Source organism: Antedon bifida, chromosome 3, assembly GCF_963402885.1.
Source record: "Antedon bifida chromosome 3, ecAntBifi1.1, whole genome shotgun sequence".
In the NCBI taxonomy this organism is placed as follows: Eukaryota; Metazoa; Echinodermata; class Crinoidea; order Comatulida; family Antedonidae; genus Antedon; species Antedon bifida.
Genome location: NC_136228.1, coordinates 26,691,228 through 26,704,506, shown reverse-complemented (window position 1 = coordinate 26,704,506; position 13,279 = coordinate 26,691,228). Strand labels below are relative to the sequence as shown.

The window sequence follows — 13,279 nt, the reverse complement described above, 5'->3', positions numbered from 1 at the left end:
TTTCAAAACGACCGCTATGGTAACGTTTCGCAACTATACATAGCCAGCCAATCCCGGATCAAGGATCGCTGTTTTCATTCAATTAGGCCCGGTGATTGGATGTGATGTGGATGACATAACCACTAGCCAATCACCAGGCACTATAATTTAAATATAATCACATCGATAATTAAGGAGGTTCATGAAGAAACCACTGATTAGCCATATATTATGCCATGTGAACACCGGCCACGCTAACAACATACATGGTCAAATGCATAATTTAATATTCTATAGATTAACGCAATTTTTAATGACAGAAGATGGCAGGCAAATAATGATAATTCAAATTTAAAAATTGCATATTTTATTAATATTACCAACTACTTAAAATTACCAGTCGTAAGAAAGTGAACTTTTCGTAGTCCGATTGTGATGAAACTAAAACAGAATTGTTCAGCAATATATTTTTGTTGTCAATTAATCATGGACGCAGACGTGTCAATAGAACATTCAGACTGCGCATACGATTTCTACATGGTTACGTTTTGGTCTCAAAAAATGTAACAGTTGGTTCGCAGCGTTCTACAGAGGGCCGCGGTTAGAGACACGGAGTTCAATGAGCGTGTTTGTTTGATTGGCAGCAGTGCTTTAGTATAGGCAAGCGCGTTGTAAAATCGTTTGATGTCACCGTCGATGCATATCCTTCTATTCTTTAATCCATGGTTATATGCAGTGCAGCATAGACGAAATTACGAGACCCATCTTTTAAATGCAATTATTAACAAGATGACGTCATCAAATTGACATATAAAGATAACAATTTTTGAAGATAATTATCTAAATAATTACATTAATACAAATTTGAAGAATTTTGAGCACGTAAAAGTGAGATGCGCTCTCGTTTAAATGCAATGAACTTTTACGCAAGAGATGAAAATATGACTTTTTGAATTCAACTGGCCATATGATGACGTCACAACATCTGATTGGCAAAATATTCACATGAATTTGTATCTACAATCCAATAGCTTCCAGAAAACGTTTTAATCATGATTATCACTTTTTATTCTGACGAGTTATAACAGATTGAAATTTACTGTAAAGATAAAAATAGGTGACCCACGTTATTTACATTTTTAGACATGATGACGTCATAAAAATTAAAATATTTTTAACTCATGCGAAAGATAGTTGATTGTCCTAGACAGTATTAACATATATGAGGAAATGGAATACGTATAAGCGAGATGCGCTCTATTTAATGTAATGAGCAATAACGAAACAGTAAAAAATCCAATATTTTACATTCGTGTGGCCATACGATGACGTCATAACATCCGAGGGGTAAAGATTCTGCATGAATTCATATCTACAACATATCTGCTTCTATATTAAATTAAAAAAATTGGGGGTAACGGTTGATCCTGAGGAGCTATAATAGATTCAAAATAGGCATAATTTTGACAAAATTTTGTCACTTTTGCAACTAAAACGCGCGCAAATGGTCTAAATCAACGTGTTCGTATGACATCATTTTAATTTGAAATTATGTCAATCTTTTTTAAAATGACTAGGAAAGGCTGTAAAATCATAATTCAAGAGAAAAACACATGATTTTCACGCTCCGTGCGCACCTTACGCGTAAATTTTTTCGCGCGCGTGGGAATTTTTGACATGCTCAAAATGTCATGATCAGCGTAGAAAGTTGATTAGAAATTAATTTTGCGCATTTTGAAATTTTAAATGCGCGTGCGCGCGTAACTTCTTGTGAAACATGCCATTTTTAATCCATAGAAAGTTCGCCCGTAATATGACTTAAATTTTCACCAAGTGTCAATAAAAAATGACTTTTGGTTTATAATCTATGATCAATCATTGAAATTCGTAAAATCGCGCGTAACTTACGCTGCGCGACTCTAACGTCATATAACGAAGTTTCCTGCACATCTACAGCTACAGGTCAATCTTATGACAAAGTTACACAAAGTTATGTCTACAAAAATTTGAGATATAGCTGCAACAAAAATCCGGGAAAGAAAGAAGAATAAAGATGAAAAAAAAAAAAGATATTTACAATCACAAGGGTTATCCGCAACTTTATAAGTTGCAAAAAAAAAAAAGATCCTGACAATAACGAGATACGCTGCCAACAAAATTCAGGGAAAGAAAGTTAGGTTATCCGCAGCGCAAAGGCCACGTGCACGTCATACGTTAGAATATTGCAAACAGAAAAACGATTATGCCATTAAAACAATTTCAGTGTGCTCTCTATTTTGTGTCACGTCTAAGTATATACAGTATACACTATATACTGTATACATACTGCATACAGTGCCGTATAGGTAAAAATTTTACGCTTTTGAACATGATGACGTCATCACAATTTTAAAAATGGTGAATCATGCGAAAGGTAATTGATTGACCTAGACAATATAAAAAAAAATGGGGAAATGGAATACGGATAAGTGGAGATGCGCTCTATTAAATGTGATAAGCTATGACGAAAGATACAAAAATCATATATTTTATATTCAAGTGGCCATACGATGACGTCACAATGTCCGGTTAGCCATATTGATTCATGATTTGATATCTACAACTCATCAACTTCCAGAATCTGTAATTTAAAAAAATGTCACCACGTAGTTTGAAATCTATGACATTTAAAAAAAAGGCATAATTTGACGAATTTTTGAACTTTTTCATCAAAAACGCGCGCAAATTGTTCAATTTAACATGCTCGTATGACGTGATTTTAAGTCAAAATTGTTTGAAAGTTGGTAAAATTACTAGAAAAGGTTAGAAAAACAAAAATCAAGCAAAAAAAAAATGATTTTGATGCGCACGCGTGGGAATTTTTTAAATGCTCAAAATGACATGAAACGCGTAGAAAGTTGATTAGAAATTGATTTTTCGCATTTTGAAATTTTAAACGCGCGTGCGCGCGTAACTTTCTTTGAAACATGCCATTTTTAATCCATAGAAAGTTTGCGCATGGTATGACTTAAATTTTCACAAAGTTTCAGTACAAAATGACTTTTGGTTTTTAATCTATGATCAATCATTGAAATTCATAAAATCGCGCGTAACTTGCGCTGCGCGACTCGAAATTCATAAAACAAAGTTTCTTGCACATTTACAGCTACAGGTCAATCTTATGACAAAGTTATACAATCTAATGTTGGCCAGAATTAGAGATATGCGTGCAACAAAATTCGTGGAAAGAAGGAAGAATATAGAACTAGATTTGAACTCGTCACTACGGACGAGTTAGGTTATCCGCAGCGCAAAAGCCACGCGCACGACATAAGTTAGAATATTGCGCACAGAAAAACGATTATGCCATTGAAAAAGTGTTAGTGTGCCCTCTATTTTGCTTCACGTCTAAGTATATACGGTATACACTATATACTGTATACGTACTACATACAGTGCAGAATAGGTGAAAATAAGTGACCAAAGTTATTGACGCTTTTGAACATGATGACGTCATCACAATTTTAAAAATGGTAAATCATGTAGAAGATAATTGATTGACCTAGACAATATTACAACATTTAGGAAAATGGAATATGGATAAGTAGAGATGCGCTCTATTAAATGTGATGAGCTATGACGAAAGAGACAAAAATCCTATATTTGATATTGGAGTGGCCATACGATGACGTCACAATGTCCGGTTAGCCAAATGGATGCATGATTCTATATCTACAACTCATCTACTTTCAGAATATGTAATACAAAATAAAATTGACCATGTAGTTTAGAATTTATGACTGTTTAAAAAAAGGTATAATTTTGACAAATTTTTGAAATTGTTTATCAAAAACGCGCGCAAATTGTTCAATTCTACGTGCTCGTATGACGTGATTTTAGGTCGAAATTGTTTGAAAGTTGGTAAAATTACTAGAAAAGGCTGAAAAAACCAAAATCAAGCAAAAAAAACTTGTTTTTGCCCTACGTGCGCACGCGCGCGTAAAAATATTGCGCACGCGTGGGAATTTTTGAAATGCTCAAAATGACATGAAACGCGTAGAAAGTTGATTAGAAATGGATTTTTCTCAATTTGAAATTTTAAACGCGCGTGCGCGCGTAACTTTCTATTGAACATGCCATTTTTAATCCATAGAAAGTTTGCGCTTGATATGACTTAAATTTTCACTAAGTTTCAAAACAAAATGACTTCTAGTTTTTAATCTATTATCAATCATTGAAATTCATAAAATGGCGCGTAAGTCACGTTGCGCGACTCTAAAGTCAAAAAACTAAACGTCCTGCACATCTACCGCTACAGGTCAATATTATGACAAAGTTACACAATCTTATGTTGGCCATAATTAGAGATATGCCTGCAACAAAATTCGTGGAAAGAAAGAAGAAAATAGAAAAAAAAAGAGAAAAAAAATAAAAAAAAAAAAGATCCTGACAATAACAAGGGGTTATCCGCCAAGTGCGGATAACCAAAAATTACAATCACAAGGGTTATCCGCAACTTCTAAGTTGCGGATAACCAAAAAAAAAAAGAAAAAAAAAAAAAAAAAAAAGATCCTGACAATAACAAGGGGTTATCCGCCAAGTGCGGATAACCAATGATGGTTATAATGAGGTAATTACTAAGTTGTGTGAACATTTCAAACCCAAAAAAAATACAGCATTAGCAGTCTATTTGTTCAGAGAAATGAAGCAGAATAATGCGTGGTTCCCACTAGAGACGCAACACAACGACGTAAAGCAACGTAAGGGATTTAACCAATCAAAAGCGATGAATTATTTGAACTGTCGCATGTCATTGGTCAACTCGCTTGCATTGCGTCTACGTCCCTGCGTTGCGTCCTAGTGGGAACCAAGCTTAAGGGAGAGTCAGGGCATGGATTAAAGCCCGGCGCACACTAGAGCTATCGGCTGACACGCGCACGAGTAACATAATATAATAAAATACATTGCGGAGCACGGGTTACTGCTAATTTTCAACATTACAACAAAATCGCTCTAAAATTTAAAAATGTTGATGAAATGCAATTGACACTCTAAATAGTTCCTATTTTGTATAATTTACACTTTATACTCGCGTGGGGCTTGGTTATAAATTGATAGGGATTTGTAGGACTTGGTATTCAGAAAGAACCATAGATTATTGCAATACACCCAGCCAGTAGTTAAAAAGTATTGACTGATAATATTGACCTTTCAAGTCCTGTACTGACAAAGCATCCCAATTATTTTTCGGCCAATTTGGACTCACTTAAACAAACCAAACTAGATTTGAACTCGTCACTACGGACGAGTTAGGTTATCCGCAGCCCAAAAGCCACGTGCACGTCATACGTTAGAATATTACGCGCAGAAAAACGATTATGCTATTGGAAAAAATGTTAGTGCGCTCTCTATTTTGCGTCACGTCAAAGTATATACAGTATACACTATATACTGTATACGTACTACATACAGTTCAGAATAGGTGAAAATTTAGTGCCCAAAGTTAATGACGTTTTTGACCATGATGACGTCATCACAATTTTAAAAATGGTAAATCATGTGAAAGATAATTGATTGACCTAGACAATATAAAAAAATGGAGGGCAATAGAATACGGATAATTGAAGATGCGCTCTATTAAATGTGATGAGCTATGACGAAAGAGACAAAAATCCTATATTTTATATTCGAGTGGCCATACGATGACGTCACAATGTCCGGTTAGCCATATCAATGCATGATTCGAGAAATACAACTCATCTACTTCAAGAATATGTAATTTAAAAAAAGTTCACCACGTAGTTTAGAATTTATGACAGTTTAAAAAAAGGTCTAATTTTGACGAATTTTTGAAGTTTTTCATCAAAAACGCGCGCAAATTATCCAATTCTACGTGCTCGTGTGACGTGATTTTAAGTCGAAATTGTTTGAAAGTTGGTAAAATTACTAGAAAAGGCTGAAAAAACAAAAATCAAGCAAAAAAAACATGTTTTTGCGCTATGTGCGCACGCGCGCGTAAAAATATTGCGCACGCGTGGGAATTTTTGAAATGCTCAAAATGACATGAAACACGTAGAAAGTTGATTAGAAATGGATTTTTCGCAATTTGAAATTTTAAACGCGCGTGCGCGCGTAACTTTCTGCGCAACCTGCCATTTTTACTCCATAGAAAGTTTGCGCTTGATATGACTTAAATTTTCACCAAGTTTCAATACAAAATGACTTTTGGTTTTTAATCTATGATCAATATTTGAAATTCATAAAATCGCACGTAACTTACGCTGCGCGACTCTAAAGTCAAAAAACTAAACGTCCTGCACATCTACCGACACAGGTCAATATTATGACAAAGTTACACAATCTTATGTTGGCCATAATTAGAGATATGCGTGCAACAAAATTCGTGGAAAGAAAGAAGAAAATAGAAAAAAAAGACTAGATTTGAACTCGTCACTACGGACGAGTTAGGTTATCCGCAGCGCAAAAGCCACGCGCACGACATAAGTTAGAATATTGCGCACAGAAAAACGATTATGCCATTGAAAAAGTGTTAGTGTGCCCTCTATTTTGCTTCACGTCTGAGTATATACGGTATACACTATATACTGTATACGTACTACATACAGTGCAGAATAGGTGAAAATAAGTTACCAAAGATGACGTCATCACAATTTTAAAAATGGTAAATCATGTAAAAGATAATTGATTTACCTAGACAATATTACAAAATTGAGGAAAATGGAATATGGATAAGTAGAGATGCGCTCTATTAAATGTGATGAGCTATGACGAAAGAGACAAAAATCCTATATTTGATATTGGAGTGGCCATACGATGACGTCACAATGTCCGGTTAGCCAAATGGATGCATGATTCTATTTCTACAACTCATCTACTTTCAGAATATGTAAAAAAAAATAAAATTGACCATGTAGTTTAAAATCTATGACTGTTTAAAAAAAGGTATAATTTTGACAAATTTTTGAAATTGTTAGTCAAAAACGCGCGCAAATTGTTCAATTCTACGTGCTCGTATGACGTGATATTAAGTCGAAATTGTATAAAAATTAGTAAAATTACTAGAAAAGGCTGGAAAAACAAAAATCAAGCAAAAAAAAAATTGTTTTTGCGCTACGTGCAAAAAAAAAAAAAGATCCTGACAATAACAAGGGGTTATCCGCCAAGTGCGGATAACCAACTAGATTTGAACTCGTCACTTTGACGAATTCGGGTTATCCGCCACGCAAACTGCACATGCACGTCATACGTTAGAATATTGAGCACAGAAAAACGATTATGCCATTGGAACAATTTTAGTGTGCTCTCTATTTTGTGTCACGTCTACAGAATACAGAAATATTAAGCATAACACTATATTGTATACGTACTACATTCAGTGCAGAATAGATGAAAAAAAGTGACCAAAGTTATTGACGCTTTTGAACATGATGAGGTCATCGAAATTTTAAAAATGGTAAATCATGCGAAAGGTAATTGATTGACCTAGACAATATAAAAAAATAACGGGAAATGGAATACCGATAAGTGGAGATGCGCTCTATTAAATGTGATGAGCTATGACGTAAGAGACAAAAATCCTCTATTTTATATTCGAGTGGCCATACAATGACGTCAAAATGTCGGGTTAGCCATATCGATGCATGATTCGATATCTACAACTCATCTACTTTCAGAATATGTAATAAAAAATAAAATTAACCATGTAGTTTAGAATCTATGACTGTTTAAAAAAAGGCATAATTTTGACGAATTTTTGAACTTTTTCATCAAAAACGCGCGTAAATTATCTAATTCCACGTGCTCGTATGACGTGATTTTAAGTTGAAATTGTTTAAAAGTTGGTAAAATTATTAGAAATGACTGGAAAAACATAAATCACGCGAAAAAAGCATGTTTTAACGCTACGTGCGCACCGCGCGCGTAAAAATTTGCGCGCGCGTGGGAATTTTTTACATGCTCAAAATGACATGAAACGCATAGAAAGTTGATTAGAAATTGATTTTTCGCATTTTGAAATTTTAAACGCGCGTGCGCGTGTAACTTTGTTTGAGACGTGCAATTTTTAATCCATAGAAAGTTTGCCCTTAATATGACTTAAATTTTCACCAAGTGTCAATACAAAATGACTTTTGGTTTTTAACTTATGTTAAATACGCGAAATTCATAAAATTGCGCGTAACTTACGCTGCGCAACTCGCACAGGACTGAAAACCTTATTACGACATCTTCAGATAGAGGTCAATCTTTTGATAAAGTTATACACTGTTATGTTAAGATGATTTAGAGATACACGCGCAACAAAATTCTGGGAAAGAAAGAAGAATAAGAAAGACTAGATTTGAACTCGTCACTACGGACGAGTTAGGTTATCCGCAGCGCAAACGCCACGTGCACGTCATACGTTAGAATATTGCGCACAGTATAACGATTATGCCATTGAAAAAATGTTAGTGCGCTCTCTATTTTATTTTCACGTCTAAGTATATACAGTATACACTATATACTGTTTACGTACTACATACAGTGAAGAATAGGTGAAAATAAGTGGCCAAAGTTATTGACGCTTTTGGACATGATGACGTCATCACAATTTTGAAAACGGTATATCATGCGAAAGATAATTGATTGGCCTAGACAATATAAAAAAATGGGGGGAAATGGAATATGGATAAGTAGAGATGCGCTCTATTAAATTTGAAGAGCTCTGACGAAATAGAAAAAAATCCTATATTTTATATTCGGGTGGCCATACGATGACGTCACAATGTCCGGTTAGCCATATCAATGCATGATTCGAGAAATACAACTCATCTACTACCAGAATATGTAATTTAAAAAAAGTTCACCACGTAGTTTAGAATTTATGACAGTTTAAAAAAGGTCTAATTTTGACGAATTTTTGAAGTTTTTCATCAAAAACGCGCGCAAATTATCCAATTCTACGTGCTCGTGTGACGTGATTTTAAGTCGAAATTGATTGAAAATTTGTAAATTTACTAAAAAAGACTGAAAAAACAAAAATCAAGCAAAAAAAAGATGTTTTTGCGCTACGTGCGCACGCACGCGTAAAAAAATGCGCACACTTGGGAATTTTTGAAATGCTCAAAATGACATGAAACGCGAAGAAAGTTGATTAGAAATTGATTTTTCGCATTTTGAAATTTTAAACGCGCGTGCGCGCGTAACTTTTTGTGAAACATGCCATTTTTAATCCACAGAAAGTTTGCGCATGATATGACTTAAATTTTCACAAAGTTTCAATACAAAATGACTTTTAGTTTTTATTATATGATCAATCATTGAAATTCATAAAATCGCGCGTAACTTACGCTGCGCGACTCGAAATTCGAAAAAAAAAGTTTCTTGCACATCTACAGCTATAGGTCATTCTTATGACAAAGTTATAGAATCTTATGTTGGCTAGAATTAGAGATACGCTGCGAACAAAATTCGTGGAAAGAAAGAAGAATATCGAAAAACTAGATTTGAACTCGTCACTACGGACGAGTTAGGTTATCCGCAGCGCAAAAGCCACGCGCACGACATAAGTTAGAATATTGCGCACAGAAAAACGATTATGCCATTGAAAAAGTGTTAGTGCGCCCTCTATTTTGTGTCACGTCTAAGTATATACAGTACACTATATACTGTATACGTACTACATACAGTGCAGAATAGGTGAAAATAAGTGACCAAAGTTATTGACGCTTTTGCAAGTGATGACGTCATCACAATTTTAAAAATGGTAAATCATGTAAAAGATAATTGATTGACCTAGACAATATTACAAAATTGAGGAAAATGGAATATAGATAAGTAGAGATGCGCTCTATTAAATGTGATGAGCTATGACGAAAGAGAAAAAAATCCTATATTTGATATTGGAGTGGCCATACGATGACGTCACAATGTCCGGTTAGCCAAATGTATGCATGATTCTATATCTATAACTCATCTACTTTCAGAATATGTAAAAAAAAATAAAATTGACCATGTAGTTTAGAATCTATGACTGTTTAAAAAAAGGTATAATTTTGACAAATTTTTGAAATTGTTTATCAAAAACGCGCGCAAATTGTTCAATTCTACGTGCTCGTATGACGTGATTTTAAGTCGAAATTGTTTTCAAAGTTGGTAAAATTATTAGAAAAGGCTGAAAAAACAAAAATCAAGCAAAAAAAACATGTTTTTGCCCTACATGCGCACGCGCGCGTAAAAATATTGCGCACGCGTGGGAATTTTTTAAATACTCAAAATGACATGAAACGCGTAGAAAATTGATTAGAAATGGATTTTTCGCAATTTGAAATTTTAAACGCGCGTGCGCGCGTAACTTTTTGTGAAACATGCCATTTTTAATCCATAGAAAGTTTGCGCATAATATGACTTAAATTTTCACCAAGTTTCAATACAAAATGACTTTTAGTTTTTATTCTATGATCAATCATTGAAATTCAAAAAATCGCGCGTAACTTACGCTGCGCGACACGAAATTCGAAAAAAAAAGTTTCTTGCACATCTACAGCTACAGGGCAATCTTATGACAAAGTTATAGAATCTTATGTTGGCTAGAATTAGCGATACGCTGCGAACAAAAATCGTGGAAAGAAAGAAGAAAATAGAAAAAAAAAGAGAAAAAAAAAAAAAAAAAAAAGATCCTGACAATAACAAGGGGTTATCCGCCAAGTGCGGATAACCAAAAAGAAAAAAAAGATCCTGACAATAACAAGGGGTTATCCGCCAAGTGCGGATAACCAAAAAACTAGATTTGAACTCGTCACTACGGACGAGTTAGGTTATCCGCAGCGCAAAAGCCAAGCGCACGACATAAGTTAGAATATTGCGCACAGAAAAACGATTATGCCATTGAAAAAGTGTTAGTGTGCCCTCTATTTTGCTTCACGTCTAAGTATATACGGTATACACTATATACTGTATACGTACTACATACAGTGCAGAATAGGTGAAAATAAGTGACCAAAGTTATTGACGCTTTTGAACATGATGACGTCATCACAATTTTAAAAATGGTAAATCATGTAAAAGATAATTGATTGACCTAGACAATATTACAAAATTGAGGAAAATGGAATATGGATAAGTAGAGATGCGCTCTATTAAATGTGATGAGCTATGACGAAAGAGACAAAAATCCTATATTTGATATTGGAGTGACCATACGATGACGTCACAATGTCCGGTTAGCCAAATGGATGCATGATTCTATATTTACAACTCATCTACTTTCAGAATATGTAAAAAAAAATAAAATTGACCATGTAGTTTAGAATCTATGACTGTTTAAAAAAAGGTATAATTTTGACAAATTTTTGAAATTGTTTATCAAAAACGCGCGCAAATTGTTCAATTCTACGTGCTCGTATGACGTGATTTTAAGTCGAAATTGTTTGAAAGTTGGTAGAATTACTAGAAAAGGCTGAAAAAACATAAATCAAGCAAAAAAAAAATTTTTTTGCGCCATGTGCGAACGCGCGCGTAAAAAAATTGCGCGCGAGTGGGAATTTTTGAAATGCTCAAAATGACATAAAACGCGTAGAAAATTGATTAGAAGTTGATTTTTCGCATTTTGAAATTTTAAACGCGCGTGCGCGCGTAACTTTCTGCGCAACCTGCCATTTTTAATCCATAGAAAGTTTGCGCTTGATATGACTTAAATTTTCACCAAGTTTCAATACAAAATGACTTTCGGTTTTTAATCTATGATCAATCATTGAAATTCATAAAATCGCACGTAACTTACGCTGCGCAACTCGGACGGGACTGAAAACCTTATTACGACATCTTCAGATAGAGGTCAATCTTCTGATAAAGTTATACAATGTTATGTTAAGAATATTTAGAGATACACGCGCAACAAAATTCTGGGAAAGAAAGAAGAATAAGAAAGAAAAAAAAAAAAAACTAGATTTGAACTCGTCACTTTGACGAATTCGGGTTATCCGCCACGCAAACTGCACGTCATACGTTAGAATATTGAGCACAGAAAAACGATTATGCCATTGGAACAATTTTAGTGTGCTCTCTATTTTGTGTCACGTCTACAGAATACAGAATTATTAAGCATAACACTATATTGTATACGTACTACATTCAGTGCAGAATAGATGAAAAAAAGTGACCAAAGTTATTGACGCTTTTGAACATGATGAGGTCATCAAAATTTTAAAAATGGTAAATCATGCGAAAGGTAATTGATTGACCTAGACAATATAAAAAAATAACTGGCAATGGAATACCGATAAGTGGAGATGCGCTCTATTAAATGTGATGAGCTATGACGTAAGAGACAAAAATCGTCTATTTTATATTCGAGTGGCCATACAATGACGTCAAAATGTCGGGTTAGCCATATCGATGCATGATTCGATATCTACAACTCATCTACTTTCAGAATATGTAATAAAAAATAAAATTAACCATGTAGTTTAGAATCTATGACTGTTTAAAAAAAGGCATAATTTTGACGAATTTTTGAACTTTTTCATCAAAAACGCGCGTAAATTATCTAATTCCACGTGCTCGTATGACGTGATTTTAAGTCGAAATTGTTTAAAAGTTGGTAAAATTATTAGAAATGGCTGGAAAAACATAAATCACGCGAAAAAAGCATGTTTTAACGCTACGTGCGCACCGCACGCGTAAAAAATGCGCGCGCATGGGAATTTTGTACATGCTCAAAATGACATGAAACGCATAGAAAGTTGATTAGAAATTGATTTTTCGCATTTTGAAATTTTAAACGCGCGTGCGCGCGTAACTTTGTTTGAGACATGCAATTTTTAATCCATAGAAAGTTTGCCCTTAATATGACTTAAATTTTCACCAAGTGTCAATACAAAATGACTTTTGGTTTTTAACCTATGTTAAATACGCGAAATTCATAAAATTGCGCGTAACTTACGCTGCGCAACTCGCACGGGACTGAAAACCTTATTACGACATCTTCAGATAGAGGTCAATCTTTTGATAAAGTTATACACTGTTATGTTGAGAAGATTTAGAGATACACGCGCAACAAAATTCTGGGAAAGAAAGAAGAATAAGAAAGAAAAAAAAAAAAAAAAAAAAGATCCTGACAATAACAAGGGGTTATCCGCCAAGTGCGGATAACCAACTAGATTTGAACTCGTCACTACGTACGAGTTAGGTTATCCGCAGCCCAAAAGCCACGCGCACGTCATACGTTAGAATATTGCGCACAGAAAAACGATTATGCTATTGAAAAAATGTTAGTGCGCTCTCTATTTTGCTTCACGTCAAAGTATATACGGTATACACT

General features: G+C 34.4%; 1 protein-coding gene and 1 long non-coding RNA gene across 2 annotated transcripts in view; both read left to right on the top strand.

The window, feature by feature from the left end:
* Positions 1–13,279, top strand: part of LOC144836857 (complement receptor type 2-like) — a 124,887-nt gene that overhangs the window by 61,643 nt on the left and 49,965 nt on the right. The window lies entirely within an intron of this gene.
* On the top strand, positions 2,830–9,458 carry LOC144837509 (uncharacterized). The gene is made up of 2 exons (XR_013611510.1): positions 2,830–3,185; positions 9,412–9,458. It is a non-coding gene; the product is annotated as an uncharacterized LOC144837509 (long non-coding RNA).